The following is a 25,621-nucleotide window of genomic DNA, read 5'->3' as shown; positions in this document are numbered from 1 at the left end:
CCTTCTTATCAATTCTTGCAGCCGTTTCCATAAATTTAATTCTAAGCAAAATTTGATGATTTCACTGTTTCCCTCAGAAAAATACAAAAGCTAATCTCCTCCATCTGCTTTTAGTTTTAGCTAAAAATACGTCTAAAGCAAGAAGAGTGACGCTTCAGAAAAATATTCCTGCAAAAAAGAGAGAAAAAAGGTTCTGGATAAAATCCAAGGATGCCTGACAGTTTTCCCATCCCACAAAAGCTTGAGATTTCAAAACATCTTTGCTCTGCATTAGGAATACATTTTTTAGAGAAAAAGATCCACCCAAGAACATTTAATAGCCCCGTGGTGAAAGTTCTCCCTGGCGGCCTCGGGGATTCCAATTCAAATATTCCCTCTGCCTGTTCGAGATGTGTCCGAGTTCCAGTCGCCAGGAGCTGTCCTGGACCTGGGAAGCTTTGGTCAAGATGGATACATTCCTGTAGAAAGTTGTGGTTTGATGACTCACAATGGAAATGTTTCCTCCAAAAATTCTCAGCTCATTGTAGAACTTGCTACTTCGACTGGAAAGGCTCGTGCACTATAAGGACCACGAGCTGCCAGTATGGCTATGCCATCTAGAATTATTAGGATCTTCGTTGTTTATGGGCAGCAGAGATTTATGGGGTGGGATATTCAGAGCTCTGGTCCATTTGCAGGGGTTTGCCCTCCATGCTCTGTCAGGGTGGAATCCAGTTGAAAAACACCATTTCCCAGCAAGGGTCTTAGCAGGCAAAACGGTGTATGTATGTAGGAACTGGGGTGACTTTATAGGGGTTGAGAGTTTACTGAAATACAGGTTCTTCTTAGTTTCTCAGCCGGGGCAGATCCTGTCACTGGACACTCAGGGTGGCCCAAGTGGCTCAAGGTAACAGAAGCGATAACCTGTCCCAAAATTCATGTCCACAGGTAGAATTAGAACCCCAAAAAATCAGTTCGCTGCTTTGAGTCCAACTCCTTCCAAGGGAAACAATCCAGCTCCTGTCACTGCTGAGACATTACTGGTGGTGAGCAAGAACTGGAGGTGAAATTACCCTTTTTGACTGACACTTTAGCTGCTGGAAATCTGGAGCTTGGCCCCGTCACAAGAAGATCTCAGCAGGTAAAGAATGCGCCGGGTGCGGCTGAGCTTGCAGGTAACAGGCACTTTCTCCTCCACTTCCCTTTTATTTTTAGACACATTAGCTGCAATGTCACATTTCCTACGAGACAGAGGGGTCTGGGCTCTCCTGTTAGCATGGAGACTGTACACAGGGGGAGGGTTTTTTCTACTTGCTTTGAAGTAAAACTAATAATTAAGGAGGGTTGGCTACACAAGCTGAGGAATCCATAACTTGACTATGAGTGTTACTACTAATAATAGCATATCTAAATCACCTACAGAAATTTGCTTTGTAGAATTACATAAGTGATCTAAAGAAGACATCAGTGGAATAAGCGTCAGCAACTCAAGCTATGTACAAACTGTATTTTTTGTTCATTTTGACATTTGCTTTATGATCCTTCCCAACTCCTTCACCCCTGCTTGATCTCAGCAAACCCAAGGCTGATCACAGAGCTGCACGTCCATAAAGCTTCAGTGGAGATGGTTGAAATTACAAATATAAATGGGGTTATTTCATTTTGAAAACCTCTCTCCCTGAGCAGACTGGCTACTCGATGTTCTTAAAAAAAGGAGGAGGGGAATACACTTGGTAAATTTTATGGTCAATTCAGTTTACCTAAATCATTCCTTTGTACAAAAACCTGGGAAAACATAGCAGAAAGTCAACTTCAGAGGATGTGGTTATCATGAGATAATCAGGCCCTGGGGAAATCAGACGCACCTGGCTCTGCTGTGCCTTGTTGTGCCATTGAAGAATGATTAACTCCCAAATCCACACAGCCCTTCCACCCCCAGCACAAAAACCACTGTCCTGAGTCCCCATCACACTGTCCTGCACTGCACAAGTGACAATCATCCACAAAAACCAATATCTAGAGACATGCAAGGGAAGTCACAAGCTCATTTACATTTGCTTGGCCAGCAAAATACCCGTTCACAAACACCTTCCTTAAAGCAGAGCTCAGTGGAATGAGAAGCAGACACGGCTCTTCTGGTTTCCAAGATGACCCAAATTTCCACCCTCCTTGGTGGACCCACCTGCCCATCTGACATCTCCAGTCTGCAAGCTGGGCCAGACAGACCAGCGCTGCCCTGACGCGGGAGATGGGAGTGACGGCCTCTCCCCAGCTGAAGTTCTGCCTTGTGATCCTTCCACGTCTAAATTTAGGGTTCTGTAATGTGAATGCATTACCTGGCTATTATTGGCCAAACTGAAAACCAGACCAATGCAATTTTAGTTTCCAGCTAAGCCATGACTTTGTGTGAAACAAAACTGGACTGACTTGACTTCCCACTACAGACAGTGGAGAAAGGAATAAGAAGGATTTTCTAGGAAACAAGGTCTGCAGGCTATACGGCTCTTGAAGCACCAGTTACACCTGGGTGGGTAGTGAGAACCAACAAAATTAGATCTACATGGGGAGAAGCAGGGAGAGAGAAGTGGAGCATTTTGGATATTTTGACACTTGACCCATGTCTGCTTCTCAGAGGAAAAATCTTGGCTACTTGTACCACTGGTGCTGTTGGCACAACGCACCCTTCTCTTGCCTTTGGAAACGTGGAAAGTGGTCTAACAGGGAAAATATTTTCATTGGAAGTCCTTGGTGATACCTAAGCAAGGTGGAAGTAGATCTGCCACCTTTTGCTTTGAGCCTCTTGGCAAGAGCATCTCCTTGCTGGTGGGTGCTCAGCCCGACGTGCCCCAAGCAGTGACAGCGGTGGTGGCTCCACCACAACCACAGCCCCTTTCACTCCCCAAAGACGCTCTCAAGAGGTTCCTTCCCCCTTCATCTCAGTCAGGCAGCACTAAGAGATTAATTAGACTCTTAACTGAGCATCTACCAGAATTCATTTCAAATCCTGCTACATTTGGAAGAGACAACGTACAGGATGGTGCACATACACAGAATGGAAACGCTGCACAGCGGCGGGGACCAGACACCTGACATTGTTTGCTGAAGCGTGTCCGGCATTTTCTTGCAAGACTCATCATGAGAGATGTTTTTCACATGCCAGTTTCCCCACCTCACATACTTCAACTGACATAGTGTACTTTGGAAGGGCGCCAGATTCTATTAATTAAGCTATTATCTTCTCTCTCTCGTTTTCAACTTTGGTTTATTGAAGATCTCATAGCTCTGAGGAATCCATTGTTTATTTTAATTAGAAACAAGGATTTGTCTGGAAATACGTATGTGACGCTGGCCTCAATAACCGTGCTGTGGCGGGAGTTTTGTAACAGTCCCAGGTGAAAATGAAAATGTTACTAGCTTGAAATTAAGGTCACAAAAGTATCTTTCATTTCAGCACAAACCTTAAAAAAAAAAAATAAGAGAATCTCCAGTTAAGACAAAACTGAAGATTAGCCTCATTACACATACATGGATTGAGTCTAATTAATTGATGGCTGGTTACATTGCATGGAATTAAGGGCTCCATAGTAGAGGCAGCCGCTCCCAGCACACCCAGAGATTACCCTGCTGGTCAGACGGGGAAGCCCCATTCCATACTGCTCTCTTGCTCAGTTTCGCATTTCCCTGACAAACTGTTTAGATTTTGGAACTGGCTTTAGAGTAGAATAGAAAATTCCTTCATACCTGTTATCAACCACTTCATACAGTTTTTAATTCATCCTCTTGGGGAAGTTCATTTGGGGGTGAAACTATCACCATCTCCAAGGGAGCATCTTACTACTAACTCAGTTTTTTCTTCTCCCTTAGAAACATTGAACGTTGATGGAGGGAATTCTCTGAAAACCACAAATATACATTTGAAGAGGTTCATCCAGCCTTGGCTCAGCCTCAGCATTTCAGTTACCAGAGAGAAGAAAGGAAGGGGCACAAATGAAAGATTGCCACTTTGGATCTTGGTACTTAGCAGAATGACTGATGTGTACTGAGAAGGGTTAGATTGGTTTCTCCGGCAAGAGACAAAGAAGTTAGTTGTCATTACTGGCCATAACATCAGCTAAGAAAGGCAAGTTGACTTTGTTTTGCCTTTATTTTTGACTACTGTGGTGCACACATACAAATAAGTTACATTTAGAAATATATTTGGACTCAAAATCAGATATTTGCCTCTGTATGTGAAGCCAATCTGTGCAACGAAAAAAAAATGCCAGCTACATGTCTTTCCTACAGGTGGGAATAACCTTGTTATCAGTGGGACAGAAAGACTGAGAGCGATGAACACCCTGACTGTGGAAAGAAGCATCTGCAAGGCTTAGGTAACACTGGCCTGGCTTATCCCCAGCCTAGAACAGGCTCTGAAACCCACCAAAGAGGTGCTAAAACCTGTCTTGAAGAACTGCTGCCAGCAGCAGCAATTTCATCTGGCAGGACGAGAAGAGGAAGAAATTATAAGTATTAACTGTATTTCCATTACAGCTCAGACCATTGTGTGACACGACCAGCAAAGATGCCTCGAGCTCAGGGTCTTTGCTCACTCAAGTGTTGCATGGGAGATGAAGCACGAAAGATGACACAAAACTGCCCACTCAAGTTGTTGCCACCACAAATGCAATTGAGACTTGAAATAGTATATTTCTGGACAAATACTCTAATAAAAACCCAGGAAAAAATACTGAAGTGCAGTCACTACCACAGCACTGAAGCAAATGCAGTTTTAACCTCAGTGATGTAAATCCTGGCTTTTGGTCTTCATTGGCTTCAGGTCTCTATTAGATGTGACTTTCAGGGACTCTTTCTAAATACGCTGGACCCTTCTGCTGACTCATCTCCAAACCAGACCAGGTGGGTCCCATTAACTTCCATTTAGGAAGTTAAAATATGGAGAATGTCTCCACAGTCAGCCAAATATTTTGGCAAGGAAAAACCCTGGAAAGGAGCCAGTTCAGGAAGCAGCTCAGGATAATAAGGTTTATATTTGTTGGTGAAGTAAAGGAAAACCCCAAGGTGCAGAGTGATTTGGGTGACTCAACCTTCTTACAATCTCCCACAACTGCAATGGGCCCAAAACATTGTGCTTCATTTCATATCTAGTCCTGAATATCTGGTTGAGAAGAGATAGTTGAGGTACAGAACTCAGAGCAACCATTAGAGTGCCACAGCTTTAAAAAGACGACAGGAGAAAGTTGTTCCTTCCCAACCACATTGCTGTGAATGTGATCCCAGCTAACTTTTGGGTTTTCCTATCATTTTTGAGAAAGATCCAATCACTTGCAGTTGAAAAACTGATTACTAAAATTGAGCTGAATGTTTCTCCTTAACTCAGTTGGCCAGATGGTAAAGTAGTACAGTGAACTGCCCAAGGAGAGGAATTCAGAATGATCTAGAAATCAGGTTTGATTTTTTTATTGATGGGGTATATTATAAGGCATTTCTTTGCTTCTTTAGAGGAAAATTAGAAGACAGAATAGTTGGAGATGAAAGAATTAAGGGTAGGAGCCCAGATCTCTGATTTACTAACTATTTTGTAGTCTTATTCTTATACCACAAGAATTTTGCAAAGCATCCCTCAAGAGCAAGCTATATTAGATTAGAGGCTGATGAAGAATAATTGAGGACAAAGTTCCACTGCATCCTGGCTGGGCACCGCTCTGACCTCCTTAAGTAACATTAGTTTCCATAGCTAATGACACAAACGAGAAGGAAACAACTAGAACAGCTTCTAAATGCCTTTGACTCGCCAACCCAAAAGGCAAAACTTTTGGCTTAAATCCAGAGTGATCCTGGAAACTTCATTTTTTAATCCAGAGTGAGACATTTCAACTGGCTGGTAAGTATGCTCCATTAATAAACCTGGATCTCCTAATATAACAGCCATTCTAGAGACTAAATGGTAAAAATATGGTAATGGTTATTTATGCTTTCCTAGAACATCACCATGCCTTTTAATAACAGGCTTACTTCTAAATGTAGGGCTCTCCAGTGATTGGCATTTCGAGGTAAGCTGTAGGCATACAGGCAATTTTGGAGCTTTGACTTTGCAATTTACGGAGCTTTTCTGTGCTTCCCTGTCTGTTGAAAGTGGCTATTTAGGGAATCAGTGTCTAAAAAGCACTAGAAATGCCACCGGTCTTGTTTGTACTATTGTCTTTCAGCCCCTCTGTAATTGGAAGGCTGGTGAATCCAGATCTACAAAGGACAGGCAGCCCCGTCTGATTTACCAGAAATACTTGTAGCGTCTAAAGCTGTGACACCCCATCCCATCCCATCATCGCCCAGTTCCCAGGCTGGAAGGAGTTTCACCTGAAGAACGAGGCTGCATGAAAAACCCTTCCAGTCACACACCAGCTACTCGCCCAGTTCCCAGTTCAGCTGATACGGAGTATTTCCAGCTCTACGTCCAGTTTCAAGACTGTCTCTATCTTTTCTAGTCATTTCCTTCCCGCATACATACATGCCAAAATACCAAGACTGGACAAAACCCTTTTTCAGGTGAGACCCTGGGGACAATTCCTCCATTTTTGTCACCTGGCCAAGATGCTTCCAACACAAAGAGCCAACTCCTAGCACTGGAAATCTTGAAACAATTTTCTTTTCCATTTCATCTCTTGAATGTAAAGAGGGTGAGTAATCCTGCCTAAGAATTGAGACCAGCTTATATCCACAGCAAACAGAAACCCAATCCCAGTAGCCATGTACTTGCCATTTGACAAGATATGACATATCTGACACAATATCTGCTCTTTTGTTCAGTCTGGCAGACTATCGCTTCCTTGCAGAGTTGCAGTAATAAACTGACAGAGCCATTTAAAGGCATCCCTCAGGGGCTATGGAACAAGGCAAGCGCTGCCTAACTCATAAAGTTAAGGATACTTGAAGCAGAACTGAGCTCCCGTGGAGCCGATGGGTTTGGATTGCATTACTGCAAAGAGCAAACCAAACAAACAAACACAAGCCCCAACTCTATATAAAACCAGGTATGCATTGCATAGGAATAGCTGTTCAGTAAAGATTAGCCTTTTCTTCACTCTGAATACGATACCCTTTCACCTACTTAAGAGAACTAAAAAAGAAAAAAACAATTTTCAGGAGAGATGACAGTGAAACCACAAATTCTGACAGTTCCTTCATTTTTTTAAATTCATTCAATGATTTATTTATTTTTATGGCAAAAGAACTCATTGGTGATTCACTGCTTACTCTGTTCCCAGAACAGAGATATCTAATGCTCTAGCATGACAAATTCCAAAGAGAAAACTATTTTAACTTGCTTCCTTTTTATATAAGCCCTGTTCGCATCTATTGCAAGCCCAAGGGCTGCTTTGCTCAAAGCTTAGATTAAAAGAACAAATGGAGTTTTACTGTGGCAGAACTGGGTCAAACCACCCTAGTTTTCCATTTACAGGGACATAAGTACATGATTTTCTTTACCTTAGGTTTGGAATATGTATCTAAAATGATGACAATAGGCAATGTCTTTATAAGGAGAGCTGCAATAACTACAAATAGCAATAATGACAGAGGTCTCCCCATTTTTTTTATACATGGGAGTGACCTCACAAAGACAGAAGGGATTATACGAGACCTTAATCTTGCCCAATATTTTGGTAATTTTAAAAGTAGCCACTTCTCCAGACTGAGACTTCGCAGATTTGAAATGCTCTTTGAATTTTTTTCCCCCCTCCTCAATAAAGCCATTGAAAACTGTTTTACCAAGATAAACGCTGAGAAACAAACAGAACAGAACGATCTCTCCTGTCATTTCTGGGAATCGGTTTCTAGATTCAAAGCAAGTATATTCCACAGCAGGTCACAGCAGCTGAATATTAGGGATACACACCTGGCCGATCTAGTCAAGGGATTTGCTAATTCCTAACACAGGAACTGCACATATACATTTGGTGTTATGTGGTGTATTTTCACTGTGTCTAAAATCCTGATCAATGGGCAGCACTCTGGAATGTCCACCTGGTGACAAGAAGAGTGTCAGGCAGAGATTTCTCTACACTTCAGCAAACTTCGACTCCTCCTTCACCCAGCAGGGCCAACACAGCTCCAGCTTGGTGTGCTCCACACTTCCCCTCGCCCTACACATTCCTCTCCCAGGTATGTTATTTCCATTCCACAGAACTGACTTCTACTGTTGGTTTAGCTTTTAGCCCAACTCCTGGTTTTTCCAAGGCTGCTTGGAACCGCCGACTAGTTCCTCTACTGGTTTTCCCAGATCAAAATGTCATCTACACAAAACTTTGTACCTTCTCTCCCCTCAAACAGTTGTTGTATTTTGCTTTGGACACCTCAGGTGTTGAACATAACCCAAAGGGCAGCCTGAGGAAACAGCGTCTCCCAAAGGGGGTGTTGAATGCACAGAAATGCGGGCTGTATTTTTCTAAGGGCACCTGCCAGAACCCTGCTGACACATCAAGCATAGAAAAATATTTGCCATCAGCCATCTCTTCCACAATTTCTTTGCCTTTCTACATGGTTATTTAGCCCATTTGGGTCTATATGTAAACAGAATGCTATACAAAGCAGGCCTGCCCTGACAGCACGCTGACAGAGCAACAGCAAGAACTCAGAAAAGCCCCCGGGCTCAGCTTGCGGCTCCTCTCCCTTTTCCCCAGAAGCATCACTAAGAGAGGTTGAGTTGTTTCAGGTCTCCGCTCTTTTCCCCAAGCTCTTCCTTAACTGCTTGGGCTTCTTGCCCTTCCAAGAATTCACTCCCTGAAAATCATGATCACTATTTTCTACGTTGTTATTGCAAATTATTTACATCGTTAGCCTACACAATTCCTTGCTAGAAAAAAATGACCAAAACCAAAGCTTAGTTGTGCCGATTTAACTTTTCTTGCTTGGGCTTGTAGCCAAACTAAAAGGAAGAAATGTCCTATTGGCTTTCAGGTCGATGGTCTATTGTCTGCAACACCTGCTGTCACCTTTGTGAAGAATCTTGTCATATCATACACTCCCCAATTAATAATGCATAATTATAAGTTCAGCATTAAATAGAACTAAACCCACAAAAGCAAAGGATATTATTTGCACAAAGAACTCAACCATCAAAAGGGCACATCAACAGGGAGAAAGGGCTCTGAGGTGGCTGGATGACTTGAGAACAGGCATTGAAAGGCAAGAAGAAAACCCAAAGAACTCAGAGGTTTATCCGGGGAGGCCAGGTAGAAAACGGACACATGAGGGGTCGTGGCCTGAAGGCAACAAATCTTAATGGGAAAAGACAACCCATCCATTGAGAGAACCCTTTCTAAGGCAGAAGCTGTTGAGACCAAGGCGGTAACAGCAAGACCTTCCCGTTTCCCTTTGCTGAATGAAGGCTGGGCCGCGTTTATTTGCGCTTCGGTTGCACACAATCCGTACAAGCTTTTTAGAGGGCAGGACTGTTACTCAGCTTTTCACCTACAACTAACCACAGCTGGAACCGACATGCTCCTCTCCGCTCTGGACACACACTCCAAAGAATCAAGACCATAATGTGTTTGCAATTGTCTTATTTTTGAAACATCTATATTTTCCTTGGATATTAAGAGACATGTATTTTCTTCTGCAGGCAAACGCATGACATATGGCCTAGTTTTTCCCTTCAGAAAAGGCATAATGCCATCGCTGAGCCATGATTGCAGAGTTGTTAAACAGCAGGGATTATCGGGCAGGACAATATTAAGTGGTATTTAACAGCAAGACCAAAGTTCCTTGTCAAATGCTTGACTTAGTGTTCCTTGATTGTTAGCATCCCAGCAATGAGACCTTTTGCACTGAACCATTTTTCATTTTGACAACAAACTACCGCAGCTATCCACCGCTGCCTTGCTGGAGCTGACAGCAAAGTATTTCTGTGGCAGAAATATGACTGTGTAGTGGAGTTCAGGGCTGGAGGACAGACGGGTTTATCCCTCTCCTTTCAGAGCGCAATGGCATTCCAAGCAGTAGGTGTCCTGAGTCACTGCCTGGCTAATGTACTCAGTATGATCCTCTGTCTAGTCATAACAATGGAGGGACAAAAAAAAAGAGAGAAAGAAAAATCAAACCCTTGATGTAATTATTTAAAGTATAGACTGCCTTATTTTAGATGCGTCTTAATGGAGATGTATGACGGGAGACAAGGGGATAGGGAAGGAAGGTTGAATTACCGAGTTAGGGCTGAATTTCCAAAAGGTTCTTAGAGAATCTCAAGTGCCTTGAAACCTCCACCAAAGCTGGTTTTATTAAAGAACTAAAACCAAGAGTGCTTATGAAAGTTATAGCGTGATGTGAGCAAAAGGCAGGAAATAAACGGGGAAAAAAAGGGGGGGAAACTTAATGAAGGTTTAATCTTTAAGGGACTATGGACTTCAAGACTGTAAATCTAATAGAATGCTCCTATATTCTGATGTCAAAAGCTGGCATCTTACGCCAGCAAATTTAACATTTTCAGTTGAGAAATCTAGTTTTAAACCCAGGTATTTATACTGTTAAAAGACGAGATGTGGCAGTTGGAGAAAGCTGAGGACCGTGGTATTTTCAAGGGTCTTTCCTAGTGACAGATTTATTAGGGAGTTTATCACTCCTGCTCCCTCCTCTCCTGTGTGTACATACCCCTCTGTACCACCGCGCTGGAAAACTTCCATGAAAAATCCTGAAAATTTGATTGTGAGGTTCTCTGGAAACAGACACCAAAGCATCCTGGTTTGCACTGTGACGAACAAATTCTAAGAGTTCGCTCTAAGTCTGATATTTATTTTTGAATCCCTACATTTGTTTCGTTTCCCTTTTCTCCATGTTTCTCTTTGAAGAGGAAAGCAATAGCCCACCGCTAATTCACACCTTGGGGGTCATTTTTTAAAGTCATTCCAGTAAGATTCCTGGAGAAACAGTTGCGTTAATACCAGATTTCAATATACATTTGATTTTCTTGCTTTGCCTTATTGCAAAGGGAATTATCTAGATCTGGCTACCGGGAATGTTTGTGACTTTGAGACAATGGCTGGTGCCCATTCAAACCTTTCAGAAATACAAAGGTCTCACACAAACCCTGTGAGCTGAAACACCAGTGCTATCCCAACAATAGCATTGCACTGAGCATCATTACAGTCGCTGATTTCTGTGTACGATACGCTATCATTTAGCATTCAAAAACTCCTCACTGCTGGTTGGAAACTCCATCTGTGCTCTGAGCAACCCACGTCCCTTGATTTACTCCAAACCAGTTGAATGCTGCACTCCAAGCTTTGCAGATAGCATCATGAAAAATGCAGAAGATGTAATCCAAATATTATTCATCCTCATACATATTTTAATCGATTCGCCCCATCATTCTGGCAACATTAAAACTGTAGGCTCGTCTTAACATAAATGAGTGAACTTTTCTGAAGGTCTAATCAAATTCAACATAAAACTGAATATTGAACAAAGAAAATTAGGATGAACATTTTCAGCTGCTCTGAGAATATTGCCAGACTCAGAAATGTGAAAAGCCTATTAATTATGAATTATTAGCTTAGATGCTACAGCTGGTTTCTCATCTATCCATCCATTTAAATCATATAGTACAAGTTCTTTATCTAACTTCACACTAAGACAAACACTGAAGAAGTAACATACTGCACAAATAGCTCACGCAATGCATTCAGCCCCATTTCTGCTTTCAGTAAATTAAAATAAAACTATCAATAAACAACAGACTCAATCCTATAATAAGGAACTAGAGAATAGAGTTTCCATGTTTTCATGCCTGTAAAACGACACTGGACTTGGCTGGGTATGACGTGACTTGAAAGTCAAATAATCTGCACGCACTTTAAGGCGGCAATAAAACCTCCTAATTTGTACCTAAAATACAGATTTTCAAATGAAATTCTACATGAGTTGCTAGTGACTGACAGAATGGACACCGGACCACAACTTCAGCCTTTCCTCAAGTGCTCTGTGCATGTACCTTTTTCTGCTTTCACTAAAGACTATGTAATCTTGTCACTTGCCAGAGTATTTGGCTTTGAAAGTGTAGCTTAGCTGCTATGGGAATTGTATAAAACAGTTTGTTCTCAAGTAATTAAAACTTTTAAAACTAAATAGCTGTGCCAGCAATAATCATGCCTTTCTAAAAACAGATTAAAATTAACACCTGTGGTCCAAATACCTCTGAATGCCATGGTCTTTACCAGTACTCAAACCAGTATCTAAACACTGTTGTTAGCCTCTAATTTCTATAATGAGCAAACCTAACAAGCTGTATCTGGATAACCCTTAAATGAGGGATGTTTGAGGTCTGGAGCCTGGCCAAGTTGTACCCGCTGTGGTTTGGGCACCATCGGTTCCCTTCGCGGGTCTCTGCTCCGGGATGCACTTGTTCTGAAGGCTCTTTGCTCTCTGTGCTCCTCAAGAAATGACAAGAATCACTCAGAATCTTGTAGCGCATCTCCCCAGGCCACAGGACCAGGGGTGTTCCCATGGGGAGGTGCCCAATTCACCACCAACGGGTCACGGAGCTTCTCCACCCATGGCAGAGCTCACATCCCAAAGCTGAACGGACCAGCCAGACTTTCACATCTTTCCACCAGCAGTGGCGAAGTCAAAAGTTAAAACAATTCAGATGTCTCCTAAAATGAAAACTAGAGCTACCGACGTTCCCTTCAGCGGGTGACATTCAGGTAAAAACGAGACGTTGAATTTGTAATGTCGATGTTTTTGGCAAGTCTGCAGCTCCAGACACCTCAGGGCTTTGTCCAGCCCAAGAATGCAGAAATGCAATATCGCATGTGAAATTTTATAGGAATAATGAAAATCCTTCATTTTGCAGGCCATGTTTACAAGAGTACAGTTTATGGCAGCACTCAGAAATTAGCTGTTTTCTGCCACAGACACAAATCCCCCCAGAGTTAGACCCAAAAGAGAAGCTGCTGCCCAAATGGGGTGTGGGAGGAAAGATCTGAACCCACCGCGGCAGCTGCTGATCCAACATCTGCAGCCTTCACTGTCATTAAGATCATCACTTCAGATTGGGAAAAATATTAAGAGGAAGGAGGAGCGGAGAGCTGGTTGTCACATCGTGATGTACAGGAGATTAAAATCTTGCTATACTTTATTTTCATATAAGTCTAAATCTTCTACAGCTGCAGGCATACAGGTACAACTCCATAAAACTTCACTTGTGAGCAAATTCAAGATACAGTGTTGTAAATATTTTGAAGTGAGCGTTCTGTGCATTTCAGGTAATAGTGATGACAAACAAATGGTCCTTCAGGATACACATTCATCAGCTGGTTATTTTAAAGCATAGATCATTCAGTATATATTAAATGAAAGCGCATCTCAGAAACTTGTTAAGATATACACAGAAAATATATTACTTCATGAGCACCCTACCAACTGTTCCATCAATGCACCTTCTGAGGAAAACCTCAAGACATCCCAGGGACATTCAGAACTGTAACAGTCCTTGATCATGAAAAACACCAGAAATCAAGAGGGGTTGTGTTCAGCAAGAGATCCATAAGCATTAACAACATAGGGGATCCATAAATCTGCGACAAGCAGGGTGTGACAGTTTGGGCTCTTCTGACATGAATTACAACCCGGCATCCATCACCAAAGGGTCCTCTCGACTGTTTCTAACTCCTGTCCCACCCCACGCTGCCGGGCTGGAGGGTTCTGTGCCCGTGTCCAAATCACTTCGCACCCACAGGAAAAGTTTTAATATGAATTGGGCTTTAAAACAACCTTTACCTTGATTTAGTGAGAATATAAACCAGGACCATAGTCAATGTGGTGTTTGTATGCATCGCAATGAATACAGCAACCTGAAGGATATCTGCTACCGAGGCAACATTAAGTACTAACCCACAGTTTAAAAGCTTCCAAAGGAGCTCTTTATTCAAGGCAGAGCTTTTAAAATGAGCAAAGCAACGTTATCTAGAAGCAGACATTCAAAATATAGGTAAATATGCAAAGCCTTTTAGATCAACACACTTCCAGGGAGTTTTTTGCTGCAAGTGATAAGTTACCACAGCAGGGTGTGCTGGATTTTATTGCTTTTCAGGCTGGGAGGAAACGGCAGCGGGGACACCCCTGTGCGCACCAACACAGGTCAACAGAACATTGCAACACCCTTTTATTGTCGTATGCTAAAGAAGTCTGCGGAGCTGCTCCTGTAATTTCAACTCCTTTAGTTTGCCTCGTGCCATCACTTTAAGAAGGATGAAAAAAGGACAATGTCAAAAAAACAACAGAAAAAATAAGGAAGGTAAGCCCGGGTTTTACGTGCTGACAACTGATGGCAACACTACTGCTCTACGGGCCTTGGGCGCAGGATCCGTTACAGGTACCTGAACTCCGTTTTATCCATAAAATACATTTCAACAGCATCGCAGACTCTGAAGGAGACAACAGGAGCTGGAAAAAGGTCTCCTGGAGAGCAGACTGTGCCATAACCGCTGGTGTGTTATCTTATGGCATAATCAGACTTCAAGCTCTGGAGACTTTGCCTCCCGATGCAATTGGGAAATCACATCAGAAGAGAGATTAAAGTGCAGGTTCCCAGCCTCTTTTCTCTCCTGCCATTTTGGCTGAAGAAATCTCTCTGGATGACTTGATGTCATTTAATACGCTCACCAACTGCCTTGAAAAAATAAGCGGCTTTTGTGTACAACGGGACATGTGTGTACAGACCTGCAAAACCACACAGACGGAAAACCAGCCAACTATTCTTCAAGCCTAAGTGAGTCCTTTCCTCACAAAATCTTCTCAAAGCCCTTTCCAAGCATTATTTAATTTTACTAAACGTTGCAACAAAACCCTTCGCAATATCTCTATTTAGCAGCTGCAAAGACCGAGGGATGGGAAAATGAAAGGGGATAGCTCGGGAAGGTCTGGGTTGCTGTCCTGACCCGTGTGCTCTGAGACGTCCAGGTAAATCCTCCTCCCACACGTTTTCCAAGCATGAAAACTCAGTAAATAGGAACTACAAAGTGCTTCCAGTTTTCGAGGAAACGGTTGTAACTGTGATGCCCTCAGTGCGCCCAGCGGGAGATACTGAAATAGTTTTACCCATCTCAGCACTTCACGAATTTTCCCACAGATCTTCTAGGGAATTTAGAACGTCTTTCCAAAGCAGTAAAACCTGAGATTCTTTTTAAATACTGACATGTTTCTGTTTCGCTTAGAAAAACCTCCTCAGCCCTTTAACTCCCCGTCAGGTTTACCTTTGCGCAATGGATATTCATTCTCTAAGCAAAAAGGCAAATCTCCCTTTAAAAGCAGCATTTTTGAGAGCCCACGTGCCCGTGGCGTTATCTCCCTTCGCTTGTGACCCAGCTTTGATCTGGCAGCTTTCATCGTGGCGCTGGGCCGCAGCTCTCGGTGCAGCCCGAGCCCGCGGTCGCTGCACGGGGGCAGGTCCGTCTCTCAGCGAGGGCAGGGGCTGCGCTAACAGAACCCGTTCACACAGCCCGGCCGTACCACAGGACAGGGATGTTTCACATTCCAGCCTTTGATGCTCTTCGGACCTCGGCTGAAAGACACGGTGCCTTCAGACACCACGGAAAGGGACTTTGCAGGCAAAGAAACAGACTGGAAAAGCAACGTGGCTGTTTCGCAAATCAAAAGAGGGGAAGTTTTATCCCCGACCATTTGCAAAGCGCTGAAGTGACAGTCATTCTTAAAATTTGTTCCCTCCGTTCTGTTTCCCCTTTGCTAAAGCATTGTTATTAGATTATGGTGGTTGAAGGTTTGAGGCAGATATTCACCCAACCCGCGGGTGTACCAGCTCCCGGACATCACAAAGGATGTTAAAGCCTTTATCTGCATTCAAACACCTACTTCATTAATAAACCTCTGCAATCCAGTGTCTGGAGATGTGATGGAATTGATGCCACAGAAGATGGAAAACAATTAATGAACCTGTTGACTGGGTGACCCCTAACAGCTCTTCCACCACTATTTTCTGTTATTTGTCATTTGCAAACACAATCCCTGTTGTAAACCCCCCAGGTAGGAGACGGGCACTTCGAGAACCATTGGGGACTGTTACCTGCATTTCTGTTCACCCAGATGAACCAGACAACAAGACTTATTTATCACAACAAGGGAAACACCTTGAGACCTGTCACTTGCTAACACAAAAGAGAAAAATGAACAGCTAATTAGTCTCATAATGACTTATTTTCTAACCAGTCTCTACCTTATTTTAAATAAAACCTGATGATGCAAAGTATTCCTTGGCTTCTTGCTCTGTAACCAAGCGGCTCTCTGTGGAAAGAGCTTCTTTTTTTATGGCTACGTATTAAAAGTAAACCAGCCCATGCCAGGTTTGGATAAAAGGCTATTTATTTTCAACCAATTTGATAGCTGCAGTTTTCGGTAATTGAATTTTCTGTGGTTAGAGAAGCAGTAATCTTAGAAACCAAATAAATATTTTTTAATAAAATGGAACACTGAGAAACCCTATAATAATGTCAAATATGTAGCCACTTATGGATGGATAAATATTTTAAGAAATTTACATCTCACCCAATGCTTTAGGCCTTAAGCTTCCCTGGAAATTTCAAACAACGTTATTTTCTTTTGGGGAGGGGATGCGGGGGGAATGGACTCTATTTAGATAAAGAGCTAAATACTAATCCCTCAGTTTGCAGCAGGTTTTCTTTCCAAAATTTATGCAGCGGTTGCTGGTTTAATCAAGAAAAGAAAAATCAAAACATTTTTCCCAGCCCCTTTCAATAGCGTGTTCCAATTCATACAATGCAGGTTGTACAAAAGTGACCAGCCTTAAAAACCTCTGCGGAGCTACCCATAGGCACTGCTGCCCCGGCCCCGCAGCGGAACATCAGTGTGAACCTTTGGGAGGAAAACACCCCGTTTTCGTTGCCTTCTGACAACCAGAATACGGCACTTGAACGGACACTCGTCCCCACTGGTGTGTGCAAACTGGGGGGACAGGGAGAGGTTTGACTCTGAAATCCCTCCCCAAGCTAAGGATGAGGAGAAGTAAAACGATGAGATCCTCACATCATGGATATTAACATAATAAATTTCAGTTAGAGGCTGTAACACAAATCTGTGTTTCCCTTCGCTGTTGTGCAAACACTTGGATGTGCTGAACACAGATGGAAGAACTTCCAAACCCCACGCAGGAGATGGAGAGGAGCTGCCCCACTCTCCGTGTGCTGGGAGCGACGGGTCACCCAGACCCGGGCTGTGCCATCCCCAACCCCGACCCGCCAGCAACCATTGCACTAAATTCCTCACAACTTTGCCAACCTCCTTTTCCAGACCTGCTGCGTTTTCCTTTGGCTGGGGGGGGGTCTCTTACTTTCAGGACATACTTATTTTTTAAAATAGTGACAAATCATTATGGACTAAATGAGTTTCAATGGGGTGCAATATAAAAGTGCAGCGACAGAAGTTGCAGGTCCTGCAAGAGGCGGCTGCGTTCCAGAGGTCGATGTTATTGTTCTCTTCTGGTGACACCTGCTGGCAAACGCAGACTCCTGTAACCACCTCTGGAAAAGGATCAATTGCAGAATTAATTGGGATTAGTGAGTCTGCGTTTTCGTGAAATGATACACAAGAAAGTGGAAGGAACTGGAGTTATTCAGCCAAAGATGGAAGGAACATACATCAGGTCTTCAAACACAAGAAATTCTACTATGAAAGGGAACAAATTGCTCTCCATATCCATGGGATAAGACATAAGTGATCAATGCACATCCTACTGAAGCAACAAAGATTTGGGTAAGATCGCTGTTTAGTAAAAGGTTCCTAAGTGTGACACCAGTGCTGCAAAAACTCCTTCAGAACAACCGGGCACACAGGTTCCAGTTGCGCTTTTTCTCCTTCCACCATGTATGTTCGCTTGTTCAAATCCAATTGATCCGTCATTCGATTAGACCAGTCCCAGTTCAAATACAACCACCACTTTTCAGTCCGCGTCTTTTTCTTTTAATTATTATTATTTTAAATGTTGATGAAAACTGAAACCCAGGTGGTTTTCAGCATGACACTCTCTGGAAATCGGGTATGAAATTACCTGTTTATTAATGATGTGTCAGGAGAATGATACGCTAACAGCCAACTCCAGCACTGGCAGTGCTAATGGAGAAATAACAACCGCGCTTTATACACAATATGTATTCTAAGGACTATAACTTTGCATCCCCAGAGACACAGCTGAAACCCATATGTTTTATCTCAATATTTCAAATCCCAGAGTGCAACGATTCCAAAATGGAATTAAACACATGCTTGGTCACTATTTTGCTGCATCGCCTCCCTGGGACTCATGTCTGAGTGAACAATTGGTATCAGACGAGCAAAGATTTTGATGGTCATTAGTTAATGCTCCGGGCATGGAAAAGCACTGATGGTGGGATGAGGTTTTGCAAGGACGCATCACATTGCTCAGCATTTCAACAAGAGTCACCATCAGCGTCTGACCTGGCACAGAGATGGAGCATTCTTGGTGTCACATATAAAGATTATTAGCTCATGATTAAGAACTGAGTTGTTTCCACAACACTGTCCACCACATCGCACAGAGTGGAAATAAACCATAATTCACAGTAGACGTCAAAGTAAATCTTGTTCGACTGCAAGATCCTTGAAAAATCTTTAGCACATTTTCCAGTGAGTTCATCTCCTTTACAATAAGGTTCATATTTCCTTCTCTTTATTCTGGAAAATTCTTGGGATAATACGCGGGTCTGTCAGCATGGAACCAGAAGGACTAAGTTTGATGAAAACTCTCACTAATGATCTATCATGTAAATGGCCACTGCGGGTTGTTCCGTTATTGCCAAAGAGGAGCTTTGCTTTTTTTCCACATTTGGAGAGTTTATCCTCCCAGTTTTAGTCTCCACAAGTTCCCTGTAACACTCAGTATCAAGACCAGCTACTAAGAGTTTTTCCAGAAGATGAGGTCTTTGTTACAGAGACTTCACTTTACAATATTTGCCTTGTTCAATAAGGAAAGATGCGTCTTTGAGCAGATTGGCTGGTGCAGCTCTGGGGCATCATGCAATATTTATATTCTGCTAAACTTAAAGCTATAAGTGAAAGATGGAGGAGGCCAAATCCAACCTTCATATAAATGCCATTGATTTGGGGTTCTAACAGCACTGGATTCAGGCCAGTATTTTCCCTTGCCTCACTCTTCGCCTTTCAGAATATTTGTGGAAATGAATAACAGGGTCATTTGGTATTCAGCCCTGGATATGAATTATAATCTTGGTCTAAGCTACACAGAAATTTAAAAGGCAAATTTTTCACCTCAGAAACACACTTTTCTTCAACCAGCCAGAAAAGCCAGTGCCAGATTGAGCCCGCGGCTTGCGGGAGGGAGCACACACGGACACGCAGCGGAGGTCTAGCAGAGACCGCTTAGGAACCAGAACAAAAGGACCAAGTATTGCACAGCGAGTGAGGGGGACAGCTTGGAAACCGTTCAGAAACCTGCGGGGGTTCACCAGATTGGCATAATCAGGTACATACATTTGCATAATATCTGCATCAAAAATAGAAGCAGGCCGCCTTTATGTTCTCCTGTACCTTTATTTAATAAAGGCTATAATGCAATTAAATGACTACATCCATTTAACATTTGTCTGAGCCGTTTCCTCGCGTGATTGATTCTGTCCCTTCAGAGCTGTGGGTACAACAAGGCAACAGAGGAGTAAGGCTGGACCTATTTCATCTGCCCTCAGTGACCCTGTCCTGAAGATCAGCTTACTGGGGAGACCACGTAAGACCTCGAATGTTAAAGAACGTTTCTGTTTCTTGAATTGTGAACTGGTGGTCAGAAAAGACCTACAGGAACATCATAATCCTGTTAGATTTAGTTGCCTTGATATTCCTGGACATTTAAAATCACAGTGCTCAACTCTGACCTCATCAGCTCCTACTCAGATGATAAAAGCCTGAACTAGAGTGACTCTAAGCCCAGCTTTTGGGGTCATGAGATCAATGTTCAGAAGGGCAGGGTTGGTCATACAACAGAGCCAGAGGAAGAAATTGAGGTTCACTGCTGAGTGTCCAAACCATCAGAAATGGACCTCTACACCCTGACACCTCCAGCCCATTGGAACTTTGCATGTTTGAGGTGGAATCCTCCCTCCAACTACGTACAGACTATCTGAACACATCCAGTCTTTTCTGTTAGGTTCTCTCTCCTCACCTCATAGCTCTACTCTCATCTTCCACTTATTTCATCATTGCCAATTTAAAATATCAAGAAATGCCACATATTTCCTTCGCAGCTTTTTAATAATGAAAATCCAAATGGCCCTTCCTGAGCTTGAAGGAAAAAAGAGAACGTCTGATCTTTGGTCCTTCTCCGTTCTTTGCCTCAATGTGTCCATCGGCACAAGCACTTCCATGACCGGTCCATGAGATGTGCTCTTTCCCCCAGAGCATTCCTGCAGCCTCTCATCTCCCATCACAAACAATCGCAGGAGTGCAGGGCAGCCTAAACACGGGCTGGAGTTACCGCAGCGTTGCTGTGCTCAGACACCGGCGTATTCCATCACCGTGTTACCTTTGCAATTGATCCTACAAGCACGAGCCTCCTTCAGTTCACGCATGAGCCCAATGCCCAGACACGTGTGACATAGGATTAGTAGGGGTTTTCCATTATGCTCTCTCCTCAGAAATGGTTGTGGTTTGGGGAGGTCCCCTTGAGGAAACCTTTTCTACCCCCAAGGGCGCTCTGAATTCAGTTCTCTAAAAACCAAACCATAACGCTCCTGGGAAGCGCACAAAGGAAGGATTTTATGCCAATATTTAGCTGGATGTATTGTTAACCAGGTACAGATTTTTTTCCCTAGGATACACTCCATCTAACTATTAGGCATAGGGATGCTGTATATCAATTTAATTTGCCTAATCTTTCCCAGTGTGTTACTTCTTCCCCTGTAAGGTCAGAATCACAGCAGAAGCGCCTCCTGGCTGTAGGCAGAGCTGAAAGCATCTTAAATTCTAATTATTGCGTGTATGATTTTGAAGTATCTGACCATAGAAACTGCTGGGCTGTGGATTAAATACATCTCCAGTGAACTCTTACTGCTTCCATTTGCTGGGCTTTGCAGCCTCCTCTAAAATAACAATAGCATCTATTCCTCAGAGAGACGAGGTGGATAAGAAGGGGAAAAGCCAGCACCCAACCAATTTTAGCCAGTACAAAGGAGACTCCATGCCAGAGCAACATATGGCATTTTTAATTCAACTTTCCCCTTGGCATTTCAAGCCCTATTAATAAACAAAACAAACTTGTTTCAGAAAACAGATGAGTAAACATCTTTGATGGCTGGACTCCATTACTGATTCACCTTCCTTCCTTTCACCCACAACCCCCCGCCTCCACTCTTTGACTCGGAATACTTTTATCATTAAGGCAACAGCACTGGGACATGTTGTGGTAAATACCCAAAAAACAATCCATGTGGCAAGGTCAAGCAGCGTTCCAGGATCTCGCCATTCACCCCATCGGAACAAAACCCCCTGTATCGTAACACTGAGGAAAAGAGAGCAGGGGAGAGAGAGGGAGAGCCAGGCTGGCACCAGGAATATAATTTAGTGTGCAGGTATTTGATTTGATAAAAAACCTACCTTAATTTTAAAAAAATACATATATGTATGTATATATGTGTATATATATAATAGGTTCCTGACAAAGTTGTAATTCATTGAGAGGGGCCAGACCTACAGTTTGGGTTTGACATGTCACTCCAACCTAAACCATGGCTGGTTTTACGTGATCCCCTCGGAGGGTAGCATGTTGCAGCTGGCAAAAAAATACACAAACCTGAGCTCTGTGCTAACAGATTATTTTTTTCTTTCTTTTTGATTTATGCCACAAGCAAAGGAAAAACAGCAACACGCTTGTGAGTCCGGGTTTCGTTTGGCCCCTCGGTGCTGCAGTCCCAGTGTCCTGCTGGGGAGGGGACAGCAGGACAGACGCGGCTGGGACAGCGGGACGGGGAAGCACATCAACAGGAGCTCTGAGGTTTTTCGACCCTCTTCTGCTTTTTCTTTTCAATTCCCATGGAAATCTGTGCCTCTGCTGATGAGAACCTGGTGTGATTCACATGCAGCAATTTTTGGTATCACTCATTAAACTCAGCTTTTTACTTTAAAACTTGTTCCTTGTTCTGGAGAGTCAGAAAACCAAAGATGTTCCTGTGTATATTTTTCGCTCTTGGGTGCTGCAGGCCACCTGTCTTCAGAAACACACATTTAAACCTTCCCCCATCTTCACTCCGCACTGCTAGGATTGCATTAAGAATGGAGCCTAGGGAGCCTGGAAATGACTGAGGGAGCTCAATTCAGGGTTTAAACACCTCTGTTTTCCTGTCAGACTTTGGGCTGGCCTGACTGCGCACACTGCAGAGAGGACACTAAACCAAGGTCACCCCTTTGCTCCCACGCACAGCCCGCAGATCACCGCAGCTCACACAGCCCCGGGCCCAGCACCGGGACCGTCCCTTTCAAACTGGTGATGGGAAATCACCGAATCCCCCGCAGCAGCCCCGGCCCCGTCCACACAAATCCCAGAGCTCCAGACAGGGCTCTGTGGTTTCTCCCATTGTTTTCAGTTTGTTTTTCTTTCCAGCAGGAGCAGAAAGCTGCAGTGTTGGATTTGCAAGCACAGATGACAAATACAGAGCACTGGACCAGTGCATTGCTTTTCACCTTCAACGTGTTACATGTTTTAGCTGGACGCCTGAAGAAACAAGGCTTGTGTGCTAGAGCTGTACAGATTTCTTCACCATTCCCTTCTATTTCAAACGTTTTTAATTACCGACTGATTTCAAGCAAACCTATTAAACAAGTATCCAAACAAGTATCAAACCTTATATAACAGATTTCACGAAACAAGGAGTTGTGTGGGAGATACAGCTCCCAAATGCTAAGGAGCCTCCCCCGCCTCACAGGCATCAGAAAACACATTAGAGGGAGGAAAAGAGAGGGAGAGATGTTGAAAAGCAGCTTTCGTTAAACCCTCTGCACGCAAAACTACTTGTTTATTACTATGAGAATTTTTAGATGCATCTCTCTGCTTCCAAGATCCAGGAGCTCAGTCCTAGAAACACATGGGGATTTAGTTTTACATGCTCTGGTCCATAAAGTTAAGCACACGCTTAACAAGGTCTGGGTTTGAAATCCGGTATGGTGCAGCATCCTTTCAGAAACAGAACCCAAAGTCACATTTCAGCCCGATTAGTTTCCACGACAACATCCAAATAGAAATGTTTAGGGCACAGCAAAGTGTGTCAGCGTTACTGTTTTCATGATGAAAGATAGAAATTAGTCAATATCCTTCAGAGCCTTAAATAAGGGGATTTTCTTTTTACAGTTTGTTGCCATACCAACTGGGTGCAATCCTGCTACTGTTTCAAACCAGCCTGCACACAAACAGGGAAACTGGGGCTTTTTCCAGCACTTTTGCCCTTATTGCTCATAAGCACTGATTCACAGAACAGCAGCAGCTTGGGTTCATGTGCCTCAGCTTCATAGAATACGACTCAAATATAACAGTGTGTCAAATGTTTGCTTTGGCGATACCGATTCCTCAAATCCCCTTTTTATACTAATATTTAAAATGGGAAAAGGTTTTAAAAGAATGGGTGCAAATTACCGGTTCAAAGGTTTTATTAGGCTTCCAGCTGAGCATTGCTTATTCTAACAATGGGGATTTGGAAAAAATAAAACAAAAACCAGCATTTCGTCTGGTTTATTGGGGTTTATTTTGTCTTAAGATGCTGCTACTGCAAACCTGGAGGAGACGGAGGAGCTGCAGGAGGGACGGGGGCAAAAATTGCCTTTTTCTCCTGTAAATCCCAGTAACTGCAATTCCTTATGGATCATACAGAATGACCCCTGAACTGTCCCAATTATGGAATGTAAGGAAAACTCAGCTCAGTAGAACTGGGATGGACTTTGCAACACAATAGCCGCCACTAAAAATACTCCTTTTATATATTTATAAAATTTTTAGGAAATTCTGGGCAAGTGTTTTGCTGAAAACTCACAGTTTATAATATTTCTCCCAGCTCCACTGCTCAGCTCAGGGAGATGGGAACAAGACACATATGTACAGCTGTCGAGGCACAGTTGGCCCGTCTGGATTTTAAGGTATTTTCACAGGGGCAGTTTATGGTGTTATTGTGATATTTTCCCTGAATTAAGCTACCTTATCATTCAGAGGGTTTATCAGCGCAGGAACAGTCCTGTGCTGGTGTGGCAACGGTGGCTCACACTGGGGAGCACACAGTACAACGTGTGCAGCGACTGGGCTTGCTGGGAACAGCCGGTGTGGTCGGTGTCACCACCGGCCCTTGGGGCACCAAGCTGGTCCATGTGCAGGTGTCACAGAGATGTGCAGCATGTGACACTACAGGGATGTGGGGAAAAAACAGCTGGGGGGGCACCCAGAGCCCAACCTGCTTCTGGTCTGTGCTTGCCAAAGAAAAAAAGCCTGTTGCAGAAGAAGCTGGATAGGCGTCATGGAGACACCCCAGGAATCAATTTAGACAGGCAATAAGCTCCAAACAGACTATATTCTAACCAGAGCTGTTTAGCAGAGAACCAACTAGAAACGGGGTTTATCCAAAATTACTCAACACTCTGGCAACATTTAATAAAGCGCCGGTTGGAGGTACCAGTGGGGATATTATTGCCGCCCGACCGCACAGGAATCCCACCCGCACTCACAACACGAGGCGGCCCCTTCACCCCAGGGTACCCAGCAGAAATAACCGCTTGCCCGGGGCGGGGAGGCAAATACTCAGGGGTATTTCCAGCAGAAAATCACTCACCAAGGGGCAGGTGAGGGCTCTCAGTCCCGGGGAGTCTCCTCAGTCCCTGTTCACCGGGGGCTCCGCTCCCCAAAGACCCTTTTCCAGCGCGGGGACCCGCCTGGAGCTGTTCCAGAAACTTCTCCAGGCCTGCCCCCCCCCTCCCAGGGCTGAGCTCCGTGGCCGGGGGAGGTGACCGCGAGGAGTGACCGTTTACCCGAGCGGAAGGGGGGAGGGATGGGACGATAACGGAGCACAAAAGCTGCTAACGAGCCATCAACCTCATTGATTGCACCTGCGCTCACGGGGGGGCGGTGCGCAGCTGGGCAGCACCAGCCCCGCAAACCGGCGGGTTCCCAATGATGTGAAACACCTGAGACAGAAAACAGCATCTGCGGGCTAATGCACTCGTGGCTTCACGTGGCCTCGTGTTTTTCTTGCCGTTTCTTTCCTAAACCCGCGGGTCTGAGCGTGCTGCAGTCTGTCCGGCTGCAGTGTGTCCTGCTATTGCTCCACTCGGCTCTGAGCTCAGTCCAGTTTCCCCAGGCTGAGCAGAGCACCCGGCGCTCCTGCAGAAACGCACACCGAAGGGCTGCTCGTCCGCGGGGTGGGGGAGTAAAAAGCCCCATCATCTCCCCTAGCGCGGGGCTTTGCTGTGCTTTGGACACACTGTTAAGAGCAACGAATCGCTTTTCATCCGGACGCTTTGGAAGCACCAAAAGGAATTGCTCTGCACATCAGCCATTCCGATGTGCCAAGAAACTTTCATTCCCCAGCCCACGCCAAGGAAGCCCTTTGGTGGACAGTAATAACCT

The 25,621-nt window shown here is 43.9% G+C and overlaps 1 long non-coding RNA gene across 8 annotated transcripts in view; it reads right to left on the bottom strand.

The window, feature by feature from the left end:
- Positions 1 to 25,115, bottom strand: part of LOC110365819 (uncharacterized) — a 158,718-nt gene extending 133,603 nt beyond the window's left edge. For 7 of the 8 annotated variants that reach the window (XR_010467090.1, XR_010467097.1, XR_010467091.1 and 4 more), the window contains exon 1: positions 24,828 to 25,115. This is a non-coding gene — a long non-coding RNA (uncharacterized LOC110365819). Of the gene's footprint in view, positions 1 to 2,161; positions 2,281 to 24,827 lie in introns of those variants that run through there. The other variant, XR_010467093.1, reaches the window with a different exon arrangement.
- Between the last annotated feature and the right edge of the window lie 506 nt (positions 25,116 to 25,621).

The sequence above is a fragment of the Columba livia genome, chromosome 18, assembly GCF_036013475.1.
Source record: "Columba livia isolate bColLiv1 breed racing homer chromosome 18, bColLiv1.pat.W.v2, whole genome shotgun sequence".
Classification (NCBI taxonomy): Eukaryota; Metazoa; Chordata; class Aves; order Columbiformes; family Columbidae; genus Columba; species Columba livia.
This window is presented reverse-complemented; position numbering and strand designations above follow the sequence as displayed.